The following is a 9,905-nucleotide window of genomic DNA, read 5'->3' as shown; positions in this document are numbered from 1 at the left end:
CCCGATGATAGGCAAGCCATTGAGATAAATGGATCTTTAAGAAGAAGACGGACGTGGACGGTAATGTCACCGTCTATGAAGCTCGACTTGTGGCGAAGAGGTTTTCACAAGTTCAAGGAGTTGACTAGGATGAGATTTTCTCATCCGTAGCGATGCTTAAGTCCGTCGGAATCATGTTAGCATTAGTTGCATTAATGAAATCTGGCAGATGGATGTCAAAACGAGTTTCCTTACCAGTTTTCGTAAGGAAAGGTTGTATGTGATAAAATCAGAAAGGTTTTGTCGATCCTAAAGATGCTAAAAATTATGCTAGCTCCAGCAATCCTTCCATGGACTGGAGTAAGCATCTCGGAGTTGGAATGTACACTTTGATAAGATGATCAAAGATTTTGGGTTTCTACAAAGTTTATGAGAAACTTGTATTTCCAAAGAAGTGAGTGGGAGCACTATAGAATTTCTGATGAGTATATGTTGTTGACATATTGTTGATCAAAAATGATGTAGAATTTTCTGTAAAGCATATAGGGTTGTTTGAAAAGTGTTTTTCAATGGAAAACCTGAATTAAGCTACTTGAACATTGAGCATCAAGATCTATGAGGATAGATCAAAACCGCTTAATGGTACTTTCAAATGAGCATATACCTTGACATGATCTTGAAGGTGTTCAAGATGGATCAGTCAAAGAAGGAGTTCTTGCCTGAGATGTAAGGTATGTAGTTAAGACTTAAAGCTCGACCACGGCAGAATAGAGAGAAAGGACGAAGGTCGTCCCCTATGCTTTAGACGTAGGCTCTATAGTATGCTATGTTGTGTACCGCACCGGAAGTGTGCCTTGCCATGAGTCACTCAAGGGGTACAAGAATGATCCAGGAATGGATCATTGGACAGCGGTCAAAATTGTCCTTGGAGTAAATAAGGACATGTTTCTCGATTATGGAGGTGATAAAGAGTTCGGCGTAAAGGGTTACGTCGATGCAAGCTTTAACACCTATCCGAGTGACTCTGAGTAGCAAACCGGATACGTATAATGGAGCAACCATTTGGAATAGCTTCAAGTGGAGCGTAGAAGCAGCATTTACAATATGACTTAGAGATTTGCGAAGTACATACGGATCTGAATGTTGCAGACCCGTTGACTAAAAACTTCTCTCACAAGCAAAACATGATCAAACCCGAGAACTCATTGAGACTCAATCACATGGTGATGTGAACTAGTTTAGACATTAGTAAACTCTTTGGATGTTGGTCACATGGTGATGTGACCTATCAGTGTTAATCACATGGGGATGTGAACTAGATTATTGATTCTAGTGCAAGTGGGAGACTGTTGGAAATATGCCCTAGAGGCAATAATAAATTAGTTATTATTATATTTCCTTGTTCATGATAATCGTTTATTATCCATGCTATAATTGTATTGATAGGAAACTCAGATACATGTGTGGGTACATAGACAACACCATGTCCCTAGTAAGCCTCTAGTTGACTAGCTCGTTGATCAACAAATGGTTACGGTTTCCTGACCATGGACATTGGATGTCGTTGATAACGAGATCACATCATTAGAATAATGATGTGATGGACAAGACCCAATCCTAAGCCTAGCACAAAGATCGTAGTTCGTATGCTAAAGCTTTTCTAATGTCAAGTATCATTTCCTTAGACCATGAGATTGTGCAACTCCTGGATACCGTAGGAATGCTTTGGGTGTACCAAACGTCACAACGTAACTGGGTGGCTATAAAGGTGCACTACAGGTATCTCCGAAAGTGTCTGTTGGGTTGGCACGAATCGAGACTGGGATTTGTCACTCCGTGTAAACGGAGAGGTATCTCTGGGCCCACTCGGTACGACATCATCATAATGTGCACAATGTGACCAAGGGGTTGATCACGGGATGATGTGTTACGGAACGAGTAAAGAGACTTGCCGGTAACGAGATTGAATAAGGTATCGGGATACCGACGATCGAATCTCGGGCAAGTACAATACCGCGAGACAAAGGGAATTGTATACGGGATTGATTGAGTCCTTGACATCGTGGTTCATCCGATGAGATCATCGTGGAACATGTGGGAGCCAACATGGGTATCCAGATCCCGCTATTGGTTATTGACCGGAGAACGTCTCGGTCATGTCTACATGGTTCCCGAACCCGTAGGGTCTACACACTTAAATTTCGATGACGCTAGGGTTATAAAGGAAGTTTGTATGTGGTTACCGAATGTTGTTCGGAGTCCCGGATGAGATACCGGACGTCACGAGGAGTTCCGGAATGGTCCGGAGGTAAAGAATAATATATAGGAAGTGAGGTTTTGGCCACCGGAAGTGTTTCGGGGTTCACCGGTAATGTATCGGGACCACCGAAAGGGTTCCGGGGTCCACCGGGAGGGGCCACCAGCCCCGGAGGCTTGCATGGGCCTAGTGTGGAAAGGGACCAGCCCCAGAGTGGGCTGGTGCACCTTCCACCCTTGCCCAAGGCGCAGCTAGGAGGGGAGAGGGGAAACCCTAGGCGCAGATGGGCCTATGGGCCCACCCTGTGGCGCGCCCCCTCTCCCCCCCTCTTGGCCGCCCCCTCCAAGTCCCATCTAGGGATGCCGCACCCCTAGGGTGGGAACCCTAGATGGGGGCGCAGCCACCTCCCCTCCTCCTATAAATAGTGGGGGTTTTGGGGCTGCCAACGATACGAGAACCTCTCCCTCAAGGCGCAGCCCTACCTCTCTCTCTCCTCGTCTCCCGCGGTGCTTGGCGAAGCCCTGCAGGATTGCCACGCTCCTCCATCACCACCACGCCGTTGTGCTGCTTCTGGATGGAGTCTTCCTCAACCTCTCCCTCTCTCCTTGCTGGATCAAGGCATGGGAGACGTCACCGGGCTGTACGTGTGTTGAACGCGGAGGTGCCGTCCGTTCGGCACTAGGATCTCCGGTGATTTGGATCACGATGAGTACGACTCCTTCAACCCCGTTCTCTTGAACGCTTCCGCTTAGCGACCTACAAGGGTATGTAGATGCACTCTCCTTCCCCTCGTTGCTAGTTTCTCCATAGATAGATCTTGGTGACACGTAGGAAAATTTTGAATTTCTGCTACGTTCCCCAACAATGCTATGTTTGATGAAGATGATATTTTTAGTCCCCCAAGATTTGATGTGCAAATTTTTATAATGATTGCATGCCTCCTGTTTATGATGATTATAATTATGAAAGTGGATTTGGAGAGGTCATGAGTTTATTTAGTGATGAATCCACCATTTTGGATGAGGCTTCAATTGACTATGATAACAAAGTTACTATTTATGATGATTATGATGATGACATGTATGTTATAGAGAATAATGATAACCATGAAACTTTTCATCATGATTTTAATGCTCAAATTGATCATGCCAGTGATATTTATTTTGTTGAGTTTGCTCCCACCACTATTCATCAGAATAAATTTGCTTATTTGGAGAGTAGCAAAATTTCTATGATTGTGCATCATGAAAATAATGCTTCATGTGACAGCTATATTGTTTAATTCATTCATGATGCTACTAAAAATTATTATGAGAGAGGGACATATGCATTTACACATCTCAATAATATCAAGTTTCCTTTGTATGTGTTGAAAGTTTTGAAGTATTACTTGTTTTGCCTTCCTTTGCTAGTTGATTCTTGTTCCCATAATTTGTTTGCTCACAAAATCCCTATGCATAGGAAGTGGGTTAGGCTTAAATGTTCTTGCCATGTGTTTCATGATGCTCTTTTTATGTTTCAATTCTTCTCTTTTATGCGAGCCCACCATACCTACCTAAGGATTGAGTAAGATCCTTCAAGTAATTTGTCATCAGTGAAATAAGGCAATAAAAATTGCTTCTAAAAGTGTTAGATCATTTAGTGTAAGGGAAAATTGAGCGTTGTACGGACTTGTGATGGCAAAGAATAAAAGTGACAGACTGCATAACAAAGGTTGCTATCATAAGGGGCAATATAATGTGATGTTATCTTGCACTAAGGGGTTGAGCATACAAACAAAAAGTGCATGGCAACCTCTTCTTCCCTCTGCGAAGGGCCTACCTTTTACTTTTACGTATTTACTTTCATGCAAGAGTCAAAGTTTTTCTCTCTATTCCTTTTTATTTTTATCTTTTGGCAAGCATCATGTGGTGAGGAAAGATCTAGGCACATATATCCAGTTGGATATGGGTAGCATGAGTTATTATTGTTGACATCACCCTTGAGGTGAATACGTTGGGAGGCGAAATTATAAGCCCCTATCTTTCTATGTGTCCGGTTGAAATGTTTTGCTCATGTGTATGCGGTGAGTGTTAGCAATCATAGAAGACTATATGATGGTTGAGTATGTGGAGCTCTTACTTAGACTCGGTTGAATAAGTTGAATTGCAATTGTTTGGTGACTAAGAATATAGGTTGTTGAGTTTCAAGAGAATTCATTGTTTGAACCTTAACATGTGAATTGGTTGGTACTTTAACATGAGAAGTTTCATGAGAAAGAATTGTTGTTATGATGCTAGGAAAAGTGATTGAAATTATCATTGATCAAACTTATGCACTTTGCTAGCATTCACACTTCATAAATTATTTCTTTTATCATTTACCTACTCGAGGACGAGTAGGAATTAAGCTTGGGGATGTTGATACATCTCCAACGTATCTATAATTTATGGAGTATTCATGCTGTTATATTATCATTCTTGGATATTTTACAATCATTTTATAGCAACTTTATATCATTTTTTGGGACTAACCTATTGACCCAGTGCCATGTGCCAGTTGTTGTTTTTGCTTGTTTTTTACATCGCAGGAAATCAATATCAAACGGAGTCCAAACACCACAAAACTGTTTGTGGATTTTTTTATGGACCAGAAGACATTTATTGAGCCAGGGTAGCACCTGGGCTCCCAGGCGCGCCCCGGTGGGATGTGCCCACCTCGGTGGCCTCCCGCACCCCCTATTCGGCCTATAAATCCTCAAATATTCCAAAAAACCTCGGGGAGAACCTAGATCAGAAGTTCCGCCACCGCAAGCCTATGTAGCCACCGAAAACCAATCGGGAGCCCGTTCTGACACCCTACCGTAGGGGGAGATCATCACTGGTGGCCATCTTCATCACCCCGGCGGCCACCACGATGAGGAGGGAGTAGTCCACCCTTGGGCCTGAGGGTTTGTACCAGTAGCTATGTGTTTAATCTCTCTCTCTCTCTCGTGATCTTGAGATGTCACAGTCTTGATGTATCATGGGATTTATTAACATAGATGTATCGTATGATGTTTCTCCCCTCTCTACTCTTGTTGTGATGAATTGAATCTTTACTCTTTGAAGTTTTGTCTGGTCAGATTGAATGTTCAGATATGAGAACACATGATGTATGTCTTGCGGTATGAATACTTGAGGTGACAATAGGGTATCATATTGATTCACTTGATGTATGTTATGGCACTCAACTTGCGGATTCCCGAGGTGAGATTGGGGTAATCTATGCATAGGGGTTGATGCACGTTTTTATTATCTTTTCTCCGATAGAAACTTTGGGGTCTCCTTGTAGTTCTTTGTGTGGATTGAATATTATGATCATGAAGTTGTTTGATGCATATCATAGAATAAACTCACGGATACTTGTGGTGACATTGGAGTATCTAGGTGACATTAGAGTTGGTTGATGTGTGTCATATGGTGTTATTTTAGTACGAACTCCCGGTTAGATTGATCAGAAAGAATAGCTTTGTGTTATTTTAGTATGAACTCTAGGATAGATTGATCGGAAAGAATAGCTTTGAGGTGGTTTCGTACCCTACAAACAATTTCTATCTTTTGTTCTCCGCTAATAGGAACTCGAGAGTGATTCTTTATTGAACTTTGAGGGATAATCATCTGATCCAACTATGTTAGCATTGTTGAGAGATTGCACTAGCGAAAGTACGGACCCTAGGCCTCATTTTCAAGCATTGCTATACCGTTCGTGCTCACTTTTGTTACTTGCTACCTTGCTGTTTCTTATTGTTCCTATCACAAAAATCAATATCTACTATCATTACTACACTTTTATTAGCATCTCTTCGCCGAACTAGTGCACCTATACAATTTACCATTGTATTTGGTGTGTTGGGGACACAAGAGACATTTTGTTATTTGGTTGCGGGGTTGTTTAAGAGAGACCATCTTCATCCTACACCTCCTGCGAATTGATAAACCTTAGGTCATCCACTTGAGGGAAAATTGCTACTGTCCTACAAAACTCTGCGCTTGGAGGCCTAACACGAGTCTACAAGAACAAGTTGTGTAGTAGACATCAGTCTCCATCACCGTCAACGGCAATCTTCGTCGCAGTTGTCACCGTAGCGGGTTCGTCGCCAAGTTGGGGTAGAAACTCATCCCTTTGTGCCATCCCCACTCTGATTCCAAGCACAAAGATCAATGCCTGTATTCTTGCCACTTTTGAGATAATTCTATCCGCTGAAAACTTCGTTAGATTAGATTTGATGCAAAAAATTAGGTTTAGGTTTCCGCCTAACTCATCTCGGACTGACCGATATTAGGATTTTGGTCTCACTGATTTGGCTTAGGCCATAGCCCAAGTATTTTTTGGTCTGACTGAAACATACCAATCGGTGTGACCGAGTTCATTTCTCAGTGAAACCCTAGCAACTCAGAGTCACCAAACTGCATCTCGGTCTTACCGATGTTGCATGTTTAGGCTCCAGAACTGCTTTGGTGTCACTGAGTTTATAATATCGGTAGCTTTGAAATGCTTTCTGTAGAAAACTTAAACTAAGTTTTTGACTCATTTGTTTTGCAAAATGTCTGTGCTTTGTGATGCTCATCCACTCTATCTCAACCTATCTATTCACAGGGTCAGCTTTCAGTGTCAGAGATGTCAGACAACGGTGATAGCCAAAACTGGTCAAAAAAGCATGAAAATCTGAGTGAGGGCAGTAGTCCCTCAAAAAATAGTTATGATGAGGGTAGAAGAAGCACCCGACGCAACCTACCTAAGGCTGCTACCAAGCAGAGAAGGAAGAAAACCTCAGAATCTGAAGATGAGGACTTTATAGTTGATGAGGAGGTCACTTCCAAGAAGAAGGTTGTCAAGAAGGAATTTGGCACTGCTGCGTCCACCAAGCCTGGCATGAAGGTGAAAGCTCCTGCCAAGAGGAAGCCCATGTCCAAAGCCAGGGCCTCAACTCAGGAAACTATGGAGTTCACCCTTGAACCAAAAGAAGAAGAGGCTGCTGGAGGCAAGAAAAAGGAAAGAAAGGGTCAAGAAGACCATGGCCAGAGTGATTGGCAGATCATCAATGATGAAAGATCTAGATGAATATGATGAGGAAGAAGCTGAAGAGCCAGCTCAGAAATCACAAAAATTGATGGAAGATGCTATCAAATCTGGGGTTACTCCATCTAAGCCCATGATAGCTCCCAAGCCTACTGCTGCTCAAACTTCAAAGCTCACAACACCCAAGAGATCCACAAGAAATATGTCAGCTGCAGAGAAGAACAAGGCCCTAGTGCCTGAATTTCAAGAGGATGTTGAGCCCCAAGTGCTCAGAAAACTCAAGCCACCGATCAAAAAAGGGCGAGCGAAGTAAGTGATCGAAAAACATTGTTCTTTGTTCGTCCTATCTATAAGAGGAGAGCATATGAAAAAGGTAACCCATTCTTTCGTTTTTTTAGCTCACTGGCCATCCGCTGGCAGTTTCGGGCTTAATACCGATATTTTAGCAACAAATCTAATAAATCTAACTGTAGTGGTTGGTGTTTTGATTTTTTTTGGAAAGGGAGTGTGTGCGAGTTGTCTATTTCAAGAATAGATTGGATCTATCCGGCTGCACTTTATAATATTTTTTAGTATTTTTCGGATAAATAAGAAAAGGGTGCACGATCTCGACGAATTACTTCTGAATAAATTCAGAAATCATATGGAAGAACCATAGCATTTCGCGACTCACTGGTAAATCAACTTTGATTCTCTATAAACCAAGAATGTGAGACCATTAACACGGTTAAAGCTAAACTGCTTGAAGTCCAGGCAAAAAGAGGTACTCTTTCTACAACTATATTAGTATTAGTACCGAATTTAAACGGGAAATAGCTAATGTAAAATTTATCTGATATAGAACAGTCATATCGATAAAATGGTTTGAACTATTTACTAGAAAAAAAGGGGGCACCCTGCCCTTTTTTAACCAATGCCGAATCGACGACCTATGTATAAAAAAGAGAAATTTTTTGGATTTGAAGAAAAAAAGAATTCTATTAATTTTCATTTTCCATTTATTTAGTTAGTTTTTCTTAATGAAATTGAAATTATTAAAGAGGGCAAATAAAAATAAAGAAACAACTTTGCTGACCATGATATATTTTTATCTAGGCGGAAGAGTCCTCTTAATATTTATCTAGTCTTATATAGGTTTCGGTATATTGAAATATAAACATAAAAAAGAAGATAGAGGATAGGCTCATTACTTAAAAAAAGATATGGAAATAGCTATAGAAAAAAAATAAGGAGCGTGAGAGCCAAATGAATCGAAAGATTCATGTTTGGTTTGGGAAGAGATCATAAAAGTTGTAAACTTACAAAATAATCTACTTTCATTAAAAGATTTATTAGATAAACGAAAACAGAGGATCTTGAGTACTATTCGAAATTCAGAAGAATTGCGTAGAGGGACCATTGAGCAACTCGAAAGCTCGGATTCGATTACAGAAAGTCGAACTAGAAGCGGATGAGTATCGAATGAATGGATACTCTGAGATAGAACGAGAAAAAGCAAATTTGATTAATGCTACTTCTATTAGTTTGGAACAATTGGAAAAGTCTAAAATCGAAACCCTTTATTTTGAAAAACAAAGGGCAATGAATCAGGTCTGACAGCGGGTTTTCCAACAGGCCATACAAGGAGCTCTAGGAACTCTGAATAGTTGTTTGAATACCGAGTTACATTTCCGTACGATTCGTGCTAATATTGGCATTCTCGGGTCCCTGGAATGGAATTTTTTTTCAACAAAAATGTGAATTAGGAAGGATTGGTCGACGAAATATGAATCGGAGACTTAATCTTGATATACCTCAGAACAATACATTATTGTTACCACGAGATGTATTGGCCGCTACGGATCATTTGATTGGAATGAAATTTGGAACGGGTATACTTGACGATGACGATATGAATCACTTGAAAAATAAACATATTCGTTCGGTTGCGGATCTGTTACAAGATCAATTCGGATTGGCTCTTGGTCGTTTACAACATGGAAGATCTATCCAATTTGGTTATATTATATCATGGACTCGAAAAACGGATCTGAATTTGACTGAAATGCACGATCTTCACAGGTATCACTTTTCACGATACCTAAAAGGTGGAATAGCGATTTTCGAACCATTTCCTATAAGAGAATGGTTTCCATTACTTTGAGAAATGGATTCTTATATCAAATTATAGCTATTGCATTAAAGAAGAAAAGAAACTAATAGAAGTCGAAGACGCGGAATGATAGTGAATAGAGAGAAAGATTCTTCTGATTTTCTTGTTTCTATCTACTAGACGCCGTAGAGAATTGAGAATTTTCATGTCTTTTGAGGTCGAATCCCCCCTTGTTCCTCAGTAGCTCAGTGGTAGAGCGGTCGGCTGTTAACTGACTGGTCGTAGGTTCGAATCCTACTTGGGGAGATTTTATTCATTCTTTAATGTAAGAATTTTAATGGAAGAATAAAGAATTGAATTAAAGGGCTTGCTTTGACCCTTAGGAGTAGGTAACCCGTTTTCTATCCTTGTTTCTATTTCTATTGCATTCTATCTCATCGTATCACATTCTGTTCTACGATTCCACTTCGACAAAAGGAAAGAGCATACCTAAGTTCAATAGCTTTACGTCCGCTATCCCGATCATGATTTTCCTAC

General features: G+C 40.8%; 1 non-coding gene across 1 annotated transcript; it reads left to right on the top strand.

The window, feature by feature from the left end:
* Positions 1-9,602: 9,602 nt before the first annotated feature.
* Positions 9,603-9,674, top strand: TRNAN-GUU. Its single transcript has one exon. It is a non-coding gene; the product is annotated as a tRNA-Asn (tRNA).
* Positions 9,675-9,905: the final 231 nt, after the last annotated feature.

Source organism: Triticum dicoccoides, chromosome 2B (assembly GCF_002162155.2).
Source record: "Triticum dicoccoides isolate Atlit2015 ecotype Zavitan chromosome 2B, WEW_v2.0, whole genome shotgun sequence".
Lineage (NCBI taxonomy): Eukaryota > Viridiplantae > Streptophyta > Magnoliopsida > Poales > Poaceae > Triticum > Triticum dicoccoides.
The sequence above is the reverse complement of the archived record's forward strand: the minus strand, read 5'-3'. Positions and strand labels throughout refer to the sequence as shown.